Consider the following 18704-nt stretch of genomic DNA (forward strand, 5'->3'; position numbering starts at 1 on the left):
TCCACTGCACAAGCCTGCACACCAGGGGAATCATTTCTAAAACTGTGCCAAGGTAAAATCACTTCAGCTGACGTACGCTAAAAACCAGGAAGTGCATACGCAAAAAAACTGTCAGACTTATAAACGAGGGCGCACACTCGTCCGACGCCTGTTTTCGTTTATAAATGACAATCAACTCGAAAGTTGTCGCACGTGAGTCATACTCCTCCCATATGCCTATAAAAGGTCAGGTGAACGCCCTTAATGAATATTCACTAATATGAATTTTAAGGTGGATCAAGGGGGAAAACGAGCAAATACAACAAATTTCCCTCAATGCAGGTGTTGGTATTAATTGTTGAGATGGACACACACAGGAGAGTGTAATGTTTACTTTTAGTTAAAAATGATAATCATAATAATGATGATAGAAATGATCTCGATCAGAATATGAACTGAAATACAAGAGTCAGTCTTGACTAAAAACTAGAAATAAATCTATTCAGGAGGCACAACATACTGTTTCATTTCACTTGTTTAAAAAATCAGTTTCCTTAAAATGTGTGTTATCAATCATTCATTTCATCATTTTGCTCTATAGTTGTTTTTTCCATAGCAAAGTGTTTATCATTATTCAGAAATTTAAAAAAAAACAAACTTTGTGAACCACTGTGTAATATATTTATACTGGAACTTCAGAGGGGTATTCCATAAAGCGGGTTATGTTCAAACTGAGTATGTTCGGGCTCAAATGAGGGAAACTCTGAGTATCCAATTCCTAAACGCGAGGTATGTTCTTCTCTGAGTATGTTACCATGGTAACACTGTCCGTGAACTAAACCTGCTCACTGGCAGGTTTCTACCTGGCTCCGCCCACCTGAACCACTTAAATGAACCTGAACCTTGACACTTTTCTCTGAAACACTTTAGTAAGATCACACACCACAGACGTGCTCACATCATTACTAATGTTGTGTTGCTTTACGTTTTTCTTTTTGTATTTTTTTTGTGTGCAAACGATAGTTTTCTTTATAACATTGTGGATACAGAGCATTAAGTGAAAGTCACTGAGAGGTTGATCTGCATTAAAACATCTACTGACGTCTGTTGTAAAGTTCCCTGAATACAAACCTGTGGATAATATAAAGGATTAAATGAATCCACGTTTGAGGCTCAATTGTTTTTTTATATTGTAATATTGTTTGATCTATAGCTCACGTACCTTTGAAGTAATGATGGTGCAGTGAATTATTAGGGTCCGATGTCCCAGAATGGGACAGAGGAACCTATTGTTTTCGCTTTTATTTCCTATTATTAGGGTCCGATGTCCCAGAATGGGACAGAGGAACCTATTGTTTTCGATGTTTTTCACTATTATACACAGGCAACCTTTGATCGCTAATTCGACCCCCTAAAAATGCCCGAAAACTCACCGAAATTTACACGCACCTCAGGCCTGGCGAAAAATTTGATAATTTGGTGGCGTGAAAAAAAATGGACAGAAAACGCACGCGTTGCGTGCGTTTTCGCCGCCAAAACAAACGATGGAACCACACGACCGCCAAGTCTGACCGATTTGCACAAAAATCGCCACATATAGTCTTCGCCCCAGAATGAGCAAAAAGTTACATTGTGACCCCGCCCAAAACCAAACAGGAAGTCAGCCATCATGGGTCAAAGGTCAAAAATGGCGTTTCGCCCTCGAAACGCATCTGCGCGAACTAGTCTGAGGGGATTCATCCGATTCGCTTAAAACTTGGCAACACCACATAGGACCCATTGAAGATGAAAAGTTATCGAAAGAATTTTCGTATCTGTCACGGTTTGGTCGTGGCGCCGCCACAAAAATGCAATGCTAATTTTCGTTAGCACGCAAAAAATTCCAAATCTCCATAATTCTGACACACAAACTTCTATCAGCTTCAAATTTCACACAAAGGACATGTGCCCAAGCTTGGTCATGACTGCTTTGAAACATTTCCCATCATGCCTTGTGTTTTCGACCGGTGTCATTTAAGGTCATGTACACGGTTAGCATTTACAGGACGCCGTTCTAGGAAAAAGCTTATAACTCTAGAATGCAAAGTTCAAACTGCTTCATATTTGATACACATGATGACCGTACAGCCATAAACAAAACTCGAGAACCAATTTACCCATAATGCCTTGCGTTCTCAGAGGGCGCCGCTTCTGTGGTCGTCCAACACGAGCAGCTGTAGCGGACAGACGATATGTCGTGTTGACTTCAAAACACTGTAGGATGAACCTACACAGAGGGGAGCAAATTCCTATTGAAGAAACAACAGACTGTGGTCAGTGGGAGGGGCCTAAAATGTCACTGGAAAATTCTTCGCCATCAACACGCTGTAATAGGAAAATGCTTATAACGCTTCAATGCAAAGTTCAAACTGCTTCATATTTGATACACACGATGATTATCCATCCATAAACAACGCTCGATGACCAAATTACCCATCATGGCCAGTGGGAGGGGCCTATAATGACACACGAAAATCCCTCGCCATAACTACGCCGTTATACGAAAACGCTTATAACTCTAGAGTGCAAAGTTCAAACTGCTTCATGTTTGATACACACGATCGCTGTCCAGAGCTTAACAACAAACGATAACCAATTTACCCACAATGCCTTGCGTTCTCAGAGGGCGCCGCTTCTGTGGTCGTCCTACACGAGCAGCTGTAGCAGACAGACGATATGTCGTGTTGACTTCAAAACACTGTAGGATGAACCTACACAGAGGGTAGCAAATTCCTATTGAAGAAACAACAGGCTGTGATCAGTGGGAGGGGCCTATAATGACACGGGAGAATCCTTAGCTATCAGCACGCTATAATAGGAAAATGCTTATAACGCTCCAATGCAAAGTTCAAACTGCTTCATATTTGATACACAGGTTGATTGTCCATCCATAAACAACGCTCGATGACCAAATTACCCATCATGGCCAGTGGGAGGGGCCTATAATCACACAGGAAAATCCCTTTCCATAACTACGCCGTTATACGAAAACGCTTATAACTCTAGAGTGCAAAGTTCAAACTGCTTCATATTTGATACACACGATCACTGTCCAGAGCTAAACAACAAACGATAATCAATTTACCCACAATGCCTTGCGTTCTCAGAGGGCGCCGCTTCTGTGGTCGTCCTACACGAGCAGCTGTAGCAGACAGACGAAAACACTTCCAAAGGCGAGTTTGGAAAAATAAACCTCCAATACTATGTTGTTGGGGTTCTTAGAATAAATGAAGATGGTTCAAAAATGCCTTAATTATGGCCGTGGTTCCTAGAGTAGTTAAGACACGCCCAGTCACAGCAGCCCTGCCCCCCCGGGGCACCATAGTCAATAAATTGAAGCTGCCAATAAATGCTCACTGAGGGCTGTGATAGGAGGAAACACTAGTTTCTCCTCCCATCTTTTATGAGAGGGGCGGGGCCAACAGTGATGGTTCATGACATCACTAAAAAGATGTCACTGATCTATTCTCAGCCAACAGCAAAATTCAATTGTATCAACTGGCATTCAACCAATTGAGGGTAGTCACTCTGACATTTTACAACTGAAAAACCAAAAATTTAAATAATTTGATTAAAATGTAAAGAGTGGGAATAGGATCAATAAATTACATTACTTCATGCCTAATCTTATAAAAAAAAATGGTTTTAGGGTGTACACTTTCAAAAATCCTCAACAACAACAACAACAGAGAAATGATCTTCTTCATGAAAGCAACTATTCTTAATTTACTGTTTAATGCCAGCTCTTCTTTTATTGTGAAGTGCACTCTGCTTTGGAAACATAAAACTTGAGGCCATAACATACTGCAATGCTGTCTTTTTTGTGCTGTAAATGTCCATCCTATACTGGTTTACAGTAATGGGGAACAGAGAGTTCCCAACATTGGTAGGTGAGTGTCATTATTTGGGCATCAATTCAAACCTTTAACCTTCAAGTGTATAGTTGATCAGTGATGACATCCACACCTCCAGCATTAGAGGAGTCCAAAATTCTGGTAAAAATAGCTGAGTTTGTGTGACTGTCATTATTAAAGTCCATCGAATCAAGAAGAAATTACTTCAAAGGTCTTAAAAAGTCCACTTTGAAATAGATCAGTAGCCTACCTACTTAAATCCTTGGCTATGGGAGCCATGGGCAGCAAAAAATTCACATTGGATTGGGAGTGAATCAAAGATGTGTTTTCAATATTTTTATCCAAGCATTGAGAGTGGATAAAAGGCCCAGTCCATAGTGCATCTGAAAAAGGAGCTTACATTTTCGATCATACTAAACCTAAGTCAGGCTTTGATCTTTTAATCCTGTGCTCATAAGGTTGTGAGATAAGCAGGCATGACTAACGTCTCTTTCTAATAGTCAAGAAAGCGCAGGGCACACATAATGAGCTCTTTTACCCCTTTTGAAGACAAATTGGACTGAAATTCCTTGTTTAATGGATCTTCTTTTCAATAGAATTCGCTTTAAAGTCAGAGGAGACGTGGCCGGTCATGTTAGCAGCGCTGTTAGACACAGTGTGGGTGTTTGGCTTTGTTTTACTCTGCTGTCAACATCTGTCTGCAGTGTTAGGGTCCTTATGAAATAAAAATAATAATAACTACCTGTATTCACAAGGGGGTCTATTCTCTCATGCGCGTAAGTCAAAAAAGCCTTGTTTTTGAATGCTTGCTATTCTCCCCCTGTACTTAACTTTTTTTCTGCTGAATACATATGTATTTGGGTATGAAGTAGAGCTGTTGATTGATCCTAGTCCCATGCTTAACATTTTAGTAAAAGTGTTTTAATTTTACGTATTTAACTGTAAAATGTCCGGTATACTGGCCACTATGTGAAAATGTAGGCGTGAGACTTAACTATAATGGTGGTGGCTGTGGGCAGAGGGAAGGATTGAGTGGTAATACCTGAAACAGGTATTTGGGATCAACGTATCTAAAGTTAAGCCCACTACAAGTTTTATCCCACAGTCCAAGGCATGCTAGTGCATCGTGTATGTGCAAGAAACCGCCACTGCAAACCCAAGCGCTAATCTTGAGGACGCAGCCAGATTAGCAGAAAGAGCGGGGCCCAGGGAGCCCAGGCAACCCCCCCGGCCGAGCAGCCCCCCAGACGCCCCCAAGACACCAAGCCGAGAGGCAGCCACTGCCCCACACATACACACCCGAGAAAGCACCTAGGAGCCGAGGAACCGGCGCACCACGCCACCGCCCTCTACCCCCAACCCCAACTTTGAAAGAGAATAGACGGTAAAGATTAGTGCGCCCCAAGGAGGAAACATGTCACCAATCAGACACAGATGAACGAAACAACTTCACACATCATCATCTATATAATATTTATTCTGATTGTCTAAATACAGATATACATTTGTTTTGTAGTATTTTCAATTCATTATTAATTTTTACGTCTCACTCAAACAAACATGGTGAGTGGTGAGGTGGCACCCTAGCGCCCTCTATTGGCCAGCCACCACTGGTCTCTGTGCTTCTATAAAGAACAGATTCTGCGCTAATCAGAGGGTTCATCAAGCCATGTGCATATTTACAGACGCATACTGTGCATATTCCCGTCTTACCCGTTTACTGCGTGTGGTGTCTGTAAGGCTGTGTGTGAGCTTCATGTCGTGATTGTGTGTGCCTGTCATTGTAGTAACAAATTTCAGCTTATGAACTCGCTATGTGTGTGTGTACACACATCATTGTTTGTATTACAGTCTGTCTCTGCGCACAGCGACCGGGCTATCTGAGTGGACGTGTCTTACTGCTTCAGCAGTAACGCCCATAATCAAGACATTTTTTTCCCTTCTAGTGGGAGGTCAGCAGAAGGCAGGGTTGTACTTACTCTTTAAGTCAGTCACAGTGCGCCTTCATCCCAGTTACGCACTATGGGTGGAGCAGCACTGAAATGTGGGTGTTCTCATTAAAATCTGGTCTTGCGTGCATTCTCTCGTCTGCTTAAGTCATTTTCCTCTTACCCGCTTCTGAACGTGGAATAAGTGCAGCACCCCGATAAGGTGAAACATTATATTGCACTAGTAATATGGACTTAGTTACAATTGAAGCCACACATACTCATAATATTGCAGAAGAGACTACCGGAAAGAACCTATCCAAACTGTCACTGTCACGCTGTCATGGGGGTGGTGGGAGTCACACAAGCATGCCAAAGGAATTGACCATCAGCGTCTCTAATATGTTCACATTTACCAGTTGTAGATGAGACAAAATGTGTTACATTTCATTATATTTTATCCGTGTCGTCCACTCTTTTTTCTGCAGAGACGGCAGGTCGTGCGTTTGTGGAGCTGTAGCTGTGCTCACCCGAGTTGTGTCTCAGCTGCTGCAGATCTATTAATTACACTGACAGACGTCAGACTTCTGTCCAAGTTGCCACAGTGATGTCCAACTATTTTCATGCTATGTCCAGCGTAAAGCCACAGTTTGACCCACTACAGAGTAAATAATATGTGAAAAAAGCTGTCATATACGAAGGTTGGTGAAATGCGCATGACAGGATGGATACCAGAAACTGTTCTCACACATATTTAAATGAGGCTCATCTTTAGTTCGAACTCGCTCAAATCAGCTCCATAAGCCATAAAACTGTTTATATTTAAAACTGCGTATTATGTAGGAACCCAATGGTTCTGTTTCACTGCAAACATCTGTCTCCTCTGTATTAAAGCAGGAAGCTCTGCAGGGGTTATTTCCTCAAATCTGCAGCGCATCACACATTGTCATGCTTTAGAGCAGGTATCGTATAGATGACAGATGATGATGATGTTCTGATCATTTCTGTTAGTATGAGGGGAAAAAAGGAGAGATTTTAAGTGACTCGGACAGAAGAATGCAGCCAAGTCTCACACTGCAATAATCTGATCAATAATCTGATCAAATCAACCTGTTACATTGTTTATCAACAAAGGCGTTTCAAATTAAAAGTGCACTTAATCATTTTCACAGATTTCAATGACATTTACGTGTTGGGAAAACTCCATGTTCCCTGATTTCTAGACAGCCCCAAAAAAATGACATCACGGCCCAGTCCACCTCCTTTGCGTCAGACCACCTTCATTGACATGCTACATGCTTTTGGTCTACTTACGCGCAGTGGGGGCGTGTCAGGAACCTGGACTGGAGAATACGCGTAGGAGAGAAGCGCATAACTGCAGGCGCGTAAAAAAGGGCTTAAGTCCAGACAGGTGAATAGACCCCAAGGCGAATACGTATTTGGCAATTGAAAATTGACAAAAATGACAACCTGTATCTGGATTTGTTGACAAGTTATATAATGCAGGAACAACAGAAGACTGACCTTGACCTTAAATATGACCTTGAGCGAAGGTCAAGGTCACACATTGAAAGGAAATGTTTAATGGTACTAGTCTGAGCACTGTCTCTGAATTTGTGGCAAAGTTGTATGGAAAATTTAAATGATTTATTTTTGTGACGTCATGAACTTTGACCCCTACCGATCCTTTTACTGGTAGGTCACATATTGAAAGGAAATTTTGTTCAATTGTACCAGTCTGAGCGTTGTATCTCAATTTGTGGCCAAGTTAAACAGAAAAATGTATATTTTATTGTTTTTTGACCTTGAACGAAGGTCAATTTCACACATTGAAAGGAAATGTTCTTCAATGTAGCAGTCTGAGCACTGTATCTCAATTTGTGGCCAGGTTAAAGGGAATATTTTTTATTTTATTTTTTTGTGACGTCATGAACTTTGACCCCAACCAATCTTTTTAGTGGTAGGTCGTACAGCTTCGGTCTAATTAAATAAAATACTCCACATGAGATGAGCTTGTCATAAATGTATGCCTCATACTTGTACAATAAATATTCATAGAGATATGGACATTTCTGGTTTTTGACACTTGACGCAACCTTGACCTTGACATTTTGGCACCAAAAAAGTTCAACTGCACATCCTTGACATTGCCCCTATGAGATGACATACGTGTCATTCAATTATAGGGAAAAAATATTTTTTGACTTTGAGTGAAGGTCAAGGTTACAATTTGAAAGGAAATGTTGTTCAAAGGTATCTGTTTGAGCACAATACTCAATTGCCAAATACAATAAGAACTCCTATGATTACAGTTTTAACCTCACCCGACTGAGTCTACGGAAATTGAGATTCCTTTATTGTCGTTGTCAGTGCTTTAAGTGGGCTGGTATGCAACAGTACGCAGTACGGGCACTTTTTCTTGCCCACCTTCCGCAAACTTCCTCATTATTCAGGACTGTGCCTCAGAAATATAAACCTGCCAGACTAAGCAGGCAAAATGGAGCTGGCAATGTTCCACAGAAAAAGCTCATTCAGCCATCTCAAAAGGACAAACAGGGTGACCAGTATGTTGCGCATTGGCCGTGTGTACTGTTCGCCTGCGTTGTGTATACTCAGTGCGTATCCATGTGCTCTCATCGCTGGGGTGAGGCTCTTAGAAGCATCAGCTACTTCAAGATTTAGGCCTGGTTTCATAGACAAAGCTTATATCAAGCCAGGAGTAGGTATAAATCAGACTAGTAAAGCTAGGTCATTTCAGTAATTAGCATGAGCTTGGTTTACATTTGTCTTAGTCCCAAACTGCAGAGTCCTGTAGTAAGATTAAATGAGAGCACTTAGGTCAAGCCACATACACATATATAAATCAAGTCCCTTTACCATTTATCATATACTGAGTGAGTATGAAAAACCTCTGCTTAAATAAAATGTGGGAAATCTTGCATTTTACTCCGGGACTAGACTTAATCCTTATCAATGAAACCAAGCCTTAAAGCTGATATCCCGAGTTTCTGAGAAATGTCTCGATGTCCCGCCCTAAATAGCTCCACTTCCTCCCACTGCCTCTGCCAATCTACCAGAAGCAGTAGACCATAGTAAAACTAGTACTTTTTCACATTTCAAAAGATTGATACATAAACAGATTTCTCAGAAGCTCTGAATATCAGCTTAAAGTGTGGGCAGCACATGGAACATAAAAGGCTTTTGCCTTTTTTTAAGTAGTCTGGCCTAAACACCTCTGCAGTCCTCATATGGGATGTTTAGTTTCTCTAGTGTCTCAAGGAAAAGTTTGGATACATTTTCACCTGTTGATTCCTCTGCCACAAGAAACCCCCCTGAAATGTTCTTTAACTTCTGGGATGCTTTCAAGTGACATATTCCTCACAATAACACCAAGCTGTTCTTCATGGCTCAGGCCAAAAATCCAAAATGATAGAGAAATACTTTTATTTTATCTCCTCCACGATTTTTTCTAATATTTTTGTGCCGATCGAATTGATCAGTTCCTTTTGTAATCTTTTGCATAAATAATGTATATGACTGCCTGTCCCATTTTGCTCCCTAACAACATGCTGCTTCATTACAGGGTCAAACTTTGCCAAATGTTCCACATCTTTCAAAAATGTCCATTGTCAGATTTGTTAAAAGTTTCTGTGCTAGCCCTTTTTTTTTTTAAAGATATCTATCAAAGAAATCTTAAAGCTATTTGTTCCACCTGCTTATAACTACAGCCCCATTAATCAGATTCAATCTGTTTTTAACATGAAAGAAATAGAGCATGAAGATCAAAATCATCGGTTCATTAAACAACTCTAAAGCCAAAGACAATTGTCATATTTTCATATATGTTTATACATATACAAAAGTTGTTCTCTACATTTGACCCATCCCTGAGGAGCAGTGTAATCGACTTGCTAAACATCCCACAGTGATGGCCCGGGTGAGATTTGAACCAGTGACCCTCCGATTATAAGCCAGTTTCTTTTACCACCAGGCCACACACAAAGATGCCAGTCTAATACTCACCTTCTGGGTGCTGTGTCATCACCTTATATTTCTCCACACTTGTCACCAGACTGGCTGAATGTGTAACACAACACAATATGCACAACATCACATCTCACTCTCACCTTAAAACAGTGGACCCCTCCCGACCCTTTCCATTTCCTACCCTGACTCTCTCTTCCCTGTTCCCTTCTCCCTCACCTAGGTGTAACACTTCCCTCTCTTTTTATATTTTCCCTTTAATAAAGTGTTTCTTACCCTTCTTTAGGGAGGGTTGGTAATCTTCACAATACTAAAACATGCATTGCTGTTTCAAAAGGATTGCACTACATCTAGTGTTGACCTTCAACAGCATGTGCAGACAATGTACCACCAGAATGCAGGAAATCCTATCTACCACAATCAAATTGTTGTGGATCAGGACTGGCCAGACCTCCACTATTCCACCATTGTCTCTCTCTGTATGGTATTGGTATGTAATCTATTTGACACTATCCATGTCTAGCAGGAACCCCCAAAGTCATTAGGATGCAGGGGATCAGCATCATATCTATCAAATCAATTGACAAGCTAAACTATTATGTGTAGGCCTAAACAACAAAATTTTAGTCTGTCCCCCTGAATCTCACTCCAATGTTTTATTAAAAGCTGGCAACTCTGGTTACAGAGACCTTCAACCTTTTGAAGCCTGCTGCTAATTCTAACCATTCTGAGAGATTAGAGGCGTCTGTGCACAGTAACTGCAGCTCCACACTAGTTTCTCTCACACAGGCTGTGGTGAACCTTCTTAGGGTGACACTGTCTCTCCCCACTCTGTGGATCTCAGTTTCACAAAGACAAAAAGTTATTTAAACAGCTTTAACACTGTCATCTCGTATTCTCTTTGTCTCATCGTAGAACAACTGCATGGCCTCAGATGTAAAAGGCTCAGAAGGAGTTGTTTTTTTCTCCTGATTTTATGCATCACTTTCACATGTCTTGCATTCTCTTCATACAGATAAGTTTCCAGATATGAAGTGCCGGGGGATATGGGGCAGTGGACGACACTAAACAAGGGCAATTTGTTTAAAGGCTGGTTGTCGGCATGAGGCATACCACAGAGCTGTATTCATACATTACATGCGTTTTTACACTTCTGACAGGCGCTCTATCGTGTGGCCGTATTCATGTGTTTGATGGTGGTTAAAGGAGAAAGCAGGCATTGTTCTTCGTGGCCCTCAGGCATGGTTTGAACTACTCAGACTGAGTCAATGGAGAGTCTTTGGCTGGCTAAATGTCAGGCGCACATGGCCACGCTCACACAGTTTAACTTAGGCCTGTGTCTGGTCCTCTTGTCCTTGTCCCTCTCCAACTTAGTGTGTCTTTATACCTCTGTCTCCTGCTTCTCCCTCTTCTCTCAGATGTTCATGCCATCTGGTTTGGCTCCACATCTGTGGATATCCTGTCCACAAAGCGTCCGGACAGCAGCGCTCTTTGTTGAGGCCGCTCTATGCAGTGCAGCTCTTTGCACGCCGAGGCACCTGCCACAGCTTTAAATCACTTTGCCCATGCAAACGAGACAAGCCCATTAATAGTGTGTGCCGCCAAGCTTTGCATGTAATGTTTACACCCTCAGGGCTCAGACAGGCCTATGCTTCAAAGTACCAAAGTCTCTCAAAAGAAAAGGACACTCTTCAAACCTGTCAGAGACATAAACGGATTTAGCAAAAGTTCGTTAGAATGTCCACCGTTTGCCAAGCAGTGAAATAAAGCAGAAACTATTGAGAGAACAACATAGTGTGTGAGACAAAAAAACAGTGTACACAGTGGACTCATTGATTACTGTTTATCATTAGCATGAATATCTGCTCTCCCAGACTTTTATTCTTGAAACAATGATATGAATGCAGAGATTAATTAGACTTGGCAGTGTCTGGCCTTAGCAGTACTTTGCTCCACAGATGTCCTCAAAGTAGCAACAGTCACAGTCAAAGTATTCAGGAAGGACATGAAATGCAGAGTAGATTTTGTAGACACTATACAGATTAGATGAATAAATAAATAGATGGATAAATTAATAAATTCGTTATTCTCCTGGATTAAATTGAAAAAAGAGAAAAGCTGTCAATCATTTTGTTGTTTTTGATGTGTTCAAGTCTAAAGAAATCTTTTTAAACTTTTGGCATTACATATATTTTAGAAACAGATTTATTTTTAGAGATGTGTCATAAAGTATTGATGATCGTATACAAGCTATTCTGATTACACAGAGCCTGCATCCAACATTAGTAGTCTCAGCATGGAGAGGTTCTTACAGGTAAGAACATTTATTTATTTATTTATTTTTTATTTTTTAGGTAAGAACATTTAGTGAGAACTTTCAGATTGCCGTGCCATGACCAAGCGGTTAGTGCAATATACACTTAAGGCTCAAACAAGTAGAATGTAGGAGTTTTATGGAAACTACTATGCGGCGATGCGCCCGGGTGTGTAAGTTCTGAGGAGAGCGGACAGTCTGTACAAAGTCAGTTGTGCACGGAGTCCGCCCAAGTATGTTTGAGCCTTTTATATTATTAATAGGCAAGAGGAGCCGCTGATGAAAAGACTCAGCATTTGGAGACACAAACCTGAACTGGACACAACACATGGATTAGGGAACATGAAAATGGACGTTGCAATTACAAACTGCCTGTCTGTGCCATCACCAACACAACTTATACTCTTCATAAAGTACATCTTCATGTATTATAACCGATTTAACAGTAATGACATTTTTTTGTGCACTGTTCACCATAAAGCAAGTGTTTTAGTCATAAAATATTTCACAAATTTCAAGACAGATATGGCCTAAAAAGCATAAGTGTCGTAAAGTTGGAATGCTGGGTTTGTTTACATGCATACAAGATCACAAAAAGTTTGACATTTCATTACATTTCTGTACAAAAAGGGGGAAAGATGCATTGCTGGTGGGTGTAGCAACACCTCAACGGCATCAAAAAGTCCCGTTGGACTGAAAAATATGGATTTGTGTGATAAAACTGAGGAGAGATCAATGGTCTGGTCCAACTAGCAGCAGCATCCGTTGTTCTGAACACTTCCCAATGGGTTGTTTTGAAACTTCTGATTTTGCTTTAGTGTTGATGTTTTAGGCTGGGATCAGCTACAGTAAGAGGTGAGCACTCTAACATTGCATAGAAGTGTTTTTACTTCATTCATACTGTGATTTGTTGCATACGCCCCCCAAAACATTGCTAAAGTGACTTCCCAACACATTTCTGGTGTTTTCATGAAACTAAAAGTACCTGGCCAACATTTAGCAAAGTGCAAAGTGAGGCAATATCAATGAGAATACTGGGAAGAAATTAGAACCAAAATGAGCCCTACGCTCTTTCTTTATCTGATTATAAAATTATCGTTCACAGCAGCCTTAACATAAACTAAATGGGAGTAAATTGACCTACCAATCAATGTTTTGTGTTCTCTTTTCCTCTGCTGCCATTGGGTCAATATAGTAGCAAATGCCCCAAGATGCACAGCGTCCTCCTCTGATTATTGGAGAAAACTCAGAAAAGAATCGAAAAACTATTGTCTTTGTTAGGTCTAAATACGTTAAGACCGTTGCTCAATCACAACTCAAGGAGAAAAACACTATCTGACTTAAAAGGCGACCAGAGGCAGAGAGGTGCGAGCTGCAGCTCGGAGAAAAACCCAACAAAGAGACACAGAAGTCCGATATAAGTTGAGTTGCTCTGAGGTGATGCCTCAGAACTAGGTATTTATTAGGAAAACATAGACCACACCCAGATGGGCTGTGCAACAACGCTCTGGGTGCAGTTTTAATACCATATATGGTAACACAAAAACTTTGGGGGAGAAAACAGCTCATATGTCCATGCAGTGTGTCACGTACACCCACACTGGCCCAAACTAGTTTAAACCAGCTGTGGTGGACAATGGATATGTTTTGCAAACACACACACACAGTTAATCATGGATAATTTCATATTCTAACTATCGTTTAATCATTTAATTATAACTAATAAAGTAGTAAAAAACACACACACACTATAGCATATCTTACATATCCGCCCTGTTGTGGGTTTGGAAAACATCAAGCCGACGGGCGTCTTCACAGGTTTACCCGGTGCCATCATAGGACCAAAACAACAGGGATGACCACCGTGAGGTGGGGCGAAAACCCGACAGCTAGTACGGGAAAAATTCCCCACCGTCCCCCCCTGCTGGGGCGAACATCGATTCTGATCCACGGTGATCTGGAGACAGTTCTGAGTGTATGTACAAATGATGACCCAAAACCATGGTGTGAAAATGGGGCTTTAAGTCTCAGTGTGTTTTTAGAGTTGGTAAGGGAGGGTCAGAGGTTACCAGCACATGACCCTCAGTAGCAGTGAACCTTTACCGCTCACTGTGATGATGGGAAGGTGTGGCAGGGTCTTAGTCCATCAATGGGGCAGATGGGGAGAGACCCATAACATGGAGTTGGTACTCTGGGGAAGCCTGGACCTGCATAGCACCGATGATCATGTTGTCTATGCCTTTCTTCACACAGGGGACGATGCAGCAGCAGGCAAGACCACCGACCAGCAGCACAGCCAGAAGAGGGAGACCCAGACGTAGCAGAAATTGGAACCAGGAGCCTTGGAACAGCCAGTCCCACCCGGATGAATGGACATTGGACTCATCAGCTGACATGGCACCTTCCAGGTTGCGGAGTGTTTGCAGGGCGTCTTCGATGGACTCCGAGGAGTTATTAGGTATGTATGTACAGCAGGTAGCACCCACCATAGCACACACACCACCTGTGGAAGCTAAAATCGTATCTAAGGCCATACGGTTCTGAATAGCCATTTGCGCGGTGGCCGCTGTTCTAGCATTCATTTTGTTATCAACAGCTAAAGTAGCATTAAGAAGCATGTGAAGGCGGTATTGGAGGGTCTCTATCATAAGGGAATTCTTACCCACGCCTATGTTAGGAAAAAGAGCAAGAACGACTTTTTGGCTAGTTGACCAATGTCTATGTTCGTGAGGGACGTTTGAGCCCCATATTGGATCATGAGGGGTGAAGGTTATAATCTCACGACGAGAACGACTAGGCATTGTCATATGAACTATGAAAGACCCATCTGTGACTGCTACTGGTACACAAACGGCTGACATATTAAGTGGAGGGGAAGGATAAACTTTGTCACCGCACTTCAACCAAACACCGTCTCTAGCAAACATTGGGGCAACCGTACTGACGCTCTGAACGGTAGCACAATGGTTTATGTCTACTGATGGTAGACTTTTGGTGTTAGTTGGTGGACCAATAAACCGTACGCATAAAGGATAGCAGTGAGTATAATTACCACAGGGGACAGCATGCGTGTTTAGGTGTTTAGCAGCCTGACCTAGGGGTTCGAGGGTCTTTAGCACTGGTAGAACAGGAGGGCACGAGATCATGGACTTATTTTGTAAACAATCTAGCACGTTCTTTGAGTCAGGGGCTGGCAGGGACGCAGACAACAGAGTTGGGGATGTTACAGCATGCGGCAGATGTGAGCAAACATAGCAACTATCATTAGTTACTGTTCGTGCAGATAGTTCTACCATACGGTACCAAGAATTAGCGCGCAGACGATGATGGACGTGATTATTATGCTCGGACAGTAATGCGAGTAACGAGTCAGGTTCTTCTGCTGACATGGGTTTAACATTGATAACTTGTATATTCTGTCTAGCCTCAGGAGACAACACTATGTCCATGCATGGTTTAACTACAACGGGAGTGGCCGGAGGTGTAATACAAATATTCACCCAAAAGGTGGGATCCGTTCCTTGTACATCAGGGCAGAATCCCATAACTAAACAAGAAGGAGGTACCGCGGTGGTGTTAACGGTTAGGAGTAGGATGTTTTGTTTTTGGACAATTGTTTTTCGCAATGACAGATATGCCGCTGTAACGGTACGTGTAGATGGTGTGAGGGGCCAGGTAATAGGGGTGTAGCTTGTATGGAGGGGTACGTCAGACCAACCATGAGCAGACCATGTTTGGTCTGCTCTCCGGACTTGCATGTACCAATCATAATTTGCATAGTCCTTACCATGTTTCCATGGTTTGTAGCCTTTATTAACCAGGGCCTCTAGTGGAATTGTAACGTCACTTAAAATGTCCGGTATTTGTGGTATGCACATAATGAGGCTTAGGCCCTTGGGGCATCTACCTGTGTAATCATACCAAGGTGAGCTTAGAGCCCCTGCTAGCACTTCCTGGGATCCCACGAGGAGGAGGAGGAACAACAGATCCATCTCTGTGTTTTACTAGGGTGTATCACCTGCTGTGGTGGGTTTCAGTACCTTTTTCCCGTGTGACTGGTGTATCCACGTTTGCCTTTCAGCTATCTTAAATGCAGTTGGTGTGGTTAGCAGAACTGTGTAAGGACCGTCCCACCGTGGAGTACACCAGTGTTTTCTCTTAATCACCTTGATGAGGACCCAATCACCAGGACGCAGGGAATCTGAAACAGGTAAAGAGAGACTAGGCAGTGTATTAGCTTTAACAATTTCAGCATCTGTGAATAATTTAACCATCCATTTTGTTATTGGATCCAACTCTCCCTCCTGATCCTGCACCCACTTAGAACTGGTGAGGGGTAGGTGAAAAGGTCGTCCTGTGACAACCTCAAAGGGGGTCAAACCCTGTGTGTTTGGTGTTATGCGCATATACATTTCTACCAGGTGAACACACTCTGGCCAGGGCCTGTTTGTTTGTTCTACAGCCTTTTTTAATCTGTTTTTAATGGTACCATTGTTGCGTTCTACCAATCCAGCACTGGCTGGGTGGTAGGAGCAGTGATGTCTTAATTCAATGCCCATGGCTTCTGTCAGCAGGAGTATTACTCTGTTAACAAAATGGGGTCCATTGTCGCTCCAAATCTGTCGTGGGATGCCATGTTGAGGTATTATACGTGTCAAAAGGGCCTTTGCCACTGTCATTGCATCATTTGTTTTAGCGGGCACTATGGTGACCCATTTTGAGAATGAGTCCACCAGAACCAAACAATACGTATACCTCTGAATAGTGTGCAGTGTTATGAAATCCATCATAATGATCTCAAAAGGATATGTACCAGCTGGTGTTTTACCCCGAGGGGGCCTAACATTACCCTGAGGGTTATGACGGCAACAGATGATACACTGACGACAAAAGTTTTTAAAATGGGTTTGGAGTCCTAGTGGTATATGAAATGACTGTTTGACTATGTCTACCATCCCTCCTGTTGAGACATGGGCCAACCCATGGCTCATTCTAGCAACGACGTCAAACAGACTTCTAGGCAAACACGGCTTGTCCTTTAACATGTATACTCCAGAGTCATTTTTAACAGCACCTTCAGTAACCCATTTTGTTTTTTCATTTTCAGAAGCATTAGCATGCATATCAATCAGGACTTCATCCGGCAAGCCAAGTGGTACAACATCAACAGGCAACAACTGAACAGTAAGTGCTTCAGTAAAGGCAGCTTTTTTAGCTTCAACATCAGCTTTCGCATTACCCAGAGAGACAGCATCAGTGGCGCCAGTATGTGCCTTGCATTTACATATCGCCAATGATGTAGGTAAGAGGACTGAAGCAAGAAGGTCTTTTAACAGGGAGGCATGTTGCACAGGCCTACCACTAGATGTCTTCATACCTCTCCTAGCCCACTGAGCAGCAAACACATGAACTGTGGAGAAAGCATACTGGCTATCAGTGTAAATTGTGACTTTCTTACCTTTGAAAAGTTTACAGGCCTCTGTTAAGGCCACAATTTCAGCTGCCTGTGCAGACTGATTTCCAGCCAATTTGCCTGATTTTAACACAGTGTCGCATGTAACTACTGCATAACCAGTATGATTTGTTCCATCAGGTGCTTTGGAGGAGGAGCCATCTACAAAAACTACATCTCCGTCTTCCAATGGAATGTCTGTCAAATCTGGACGTGGTTTGCATGTCACCGACACTAACTGTCCACAGTCATGCGGTGTCCCATCGTCAGCTGTTGGTATCAATGTAGCTGGGTTAAAAGCAGCACAGCGCTTTAGAGTGAGGTTGGCTGGTGTCAACAAGGTATTAGTAAGGTGTAAAAACCTGGCAGGAGATAAGAATGACATTTTTGTTTGTGTCAACAGGATGTCAACTGCATGGCTGACTAACAGTGTCAAAGGATGGAACAACACTACTTCAGCAGACGCGTGCACAGCCATGGCCGCGGCGCAAACCGCCTGAACGCAATGGGGAAGCGCCCTAGCCACATCATCTAATCGTTTAGAGTAATAGGCTATTGGTCGTTGCTTCTCACCATATTGCTGTAGTAGTACTGATGTCATGTAACCGTCCTTACAGTCAACAGACTGTGTAAATGGCTTGTTGTAATCTGGCAGCGCCATAACCCCTGTTCCTGTTATGATTTGTTTCACTTTTGTAAATGCTTCTTCCGCTTCAGGTGTCCACTGCAAAGGTGCGCTTAAAGTTTGATGTGTGTCTAACATTAGATTCTGTAATGGGGCAGTTATGATGGCATAATCAACGATCCACGACCTGCAATAATTTGCTAGGCCTAAAAAGGCCATCATTTGTCTGACGGTAAGCGGTTTTGGTGCCATTTGTACTGCTTCCCTACGTGATGTGGTAAGTTCTTTCCCTTCAGCTGAAATATTATGTCCAAGGAATGTTACTTTTTCCTGTGTAAATTGGAGTTTTTCCAATGAGGCCTTATTTCCTGTTTTTGCCAAATGTGTGAACAGCCTGATTGCCTCTGTTTCATTTTCCGCTTTGGTGGGACTTGCCAATAAAATGTCATCAACATAAACAATTATCTGTGTGGTCTCTGGCCACGTGTGGTGGCTGATGCATCTGTTAATCTCCGCTGAAAAGATCGTA

The 18704-nt window shown here is 42.3% G+C and overlaps 1 long non-coding RNA gene across 1 annotated transcript; it reads left to right on the plus strand.

Moving 5' to 3' along the window:
• The first annotated feature begins 14484 nt into the window (after positions 1-14484).
• Positions 14485-18026, plus strand: LOC114461202 (uncharacterized). The gene is made up of 5 exons (XR_003673819.1): positions 14485-14556; positions 16180-16308; positions 17206-17282; positions 17692-17872; positions 17954-18026. It is a non-coding gene; the product is annotated as an uncharacterized LOC114461202 (long non-coding RNA).
• The last annotated feature ends 678 nt before the right edge of the window (positions 18027-18704 follow it).

The sequence above is a fragment of the Gouania willdenowi genome, chromosome 3, assembly GCF_900634775.1.
Source record: "Gouania willdenowi chromosome 3, fGouWil2.1, whole genome shotgun sequence".
NCBI classification, from domain to species: domain Eukaryota; kingdom Metazoa; phylum Chordata; class Actinopteri; order Blenniiformes; family Gobiesocidae; genus Gouania; species Gouania willdenowi.